This window comes from Merops nubicus, unplaced genomic scaffold (assembly GCF_000691845.1).
Source record: "Merops nubicus isolate BGI_N331 unplaced genomic scaffold, ASM69184v1 scaffold9310, whole genome shotgun sequence".
In the NCBI taxonomy this organism is placed as follows: Eukaryota; Metazoa; Chordata; class Aves; order Coraciiformes; family Meropidae; genus Merops; species Merops nubicus.
The window spans coordinates 101,174-102,894 of NW_008584808.1; positions in this window are offsets into that span (position 1 = coordinate 101,174).

Here is a 1,721-nt window from a genome sequence, read left to right on the forward strand (position 1 = left end):
TCATCGATGAGGCACTCCAGCTTTAATAGAGGTAACCCAGTGGCTCGAATTCAAAAGTGCCCTAGCACACTGAAAAATTCCAGATACTCACTTTAAAGCACAGTTGTGTAGCACAAACAGTTTTCTTTTGCACCACTCTATGTAATCATAATCTGCGCAGTTTCCTGACTTCTGTTTATATAACACACCAATGTGAGAATTATTTATAAAGTCACAGCTGTTCTCTTTCCTAGCCTTTGTTTCTCACAAGTCTTAAATATTTGTAAAACCAAGAAAAGCAATTAAAGTATTGATACATTCAGCAAACATTTCCCTGATCACGCTGCTTAAATAGGAATAATTTGTTTAAACAGAACTTGCTAAGTGTATGTACAGAAATATAATGTTAAATAGTTACCACATCCTAGGAAAGCCAACTTGCATTTAAAGAAACAAAATAAACAATGCCAAACTGTTACTAATCTTGCAGTCAGCCACTCAGACATCAGGAACTCCCAGAACCGAGTGCAGCAGTTCAGTGTTTGCCCAGCTCTGGGCAGTAGCTCTGTGCCATCTGCTCCTCGCACAAAGGACATGAGTTTATTCTTGCTGGTGGGAACTACTGTCTAAGAGCCAACACTTGGCAGCCTAAGTCCTTACCCTTGAAGAGCTGGCAGAGAGCTCTTTTTAGCCTCTGAGTTCCCTAATAATGTTCCCCTCCAGGGTGCAGGTCCCTCACGAGTGCTTTATTCCCCTCTTTATTCTGATTCACCATCCCGTGCAGACAGACGGGACGCCTCAAGTGCATTGGTCTCCTGTGGGTTCCCCTTACCTGCCAACATCTGACAGCCTTCATTGTAAAACAAATCAAACATTTAAATAGCAAAATTTATCCTGGGCTTGTAGTTACAAGCTGAGTGATCATAGGTTGCAACTAAGGCAAGTAGAAAAAGCCAGAGCAGGCTGTGTTGTGTGCCAGGATTCCCTCCCTGCCGTCACCCACCCAGGACACCCAGCTCCTGGGGATGGGAGCAGCACCCTGCCCTTCGTGGTGGCCCAAGCAGCCTGGCTGTGTTCCACCTTCTGTTCCTTGGGAATTAGCTTTTGGACACAAAAGCAAACATTTGACAGTAGGAGCCAGGTATCTTGGCAAAAGGGATTTTGCAGACTTGGTCGCCTGTAATCAGTCAGGGAGCGAGTAATGTAGATAAATGCTAATGAAAGCTCTTGCTGGCACCTTGTGCGTTCAAAGGCTATTTACTATTGTTCCTCGTCAGCTGGCTCGCTAACTTCCCATTCAGTCTGGATTGCTCACATTCAGCTGGGACCACTCTAATATTCACCAGACACGTGACAGAGCCATCCACTCTGCACACATTTTGGTAAGCTCATTATCTGTGCCACGCCAACGAGACCACACATGACACGTTGTTGACACAACTGACAGATCCCGTAACAAGCTGCTGGACAAACCAAAGGAAGCCAGTTGCCTCCACCTCGTATGGCACACGTTGAGGAGGGTACCTGGGTATGGATGGTATGGGGTGTAGTGACACAACTAACAGCCACGCCATCCCAGATCCCTGAGGTGGCTCTGCCTGGCTGGGTCCAGCAGTGAGGAGCACTGAGAAGATCTCTTTGTGCTTGATGTCAGTCCTCAAACCTCACAAAGTGCCTCGTCAGACTGGCCTCATCAGACCCTCTGATGAAGGTCACCCTCTGAACATCTGGCATCACCTGCT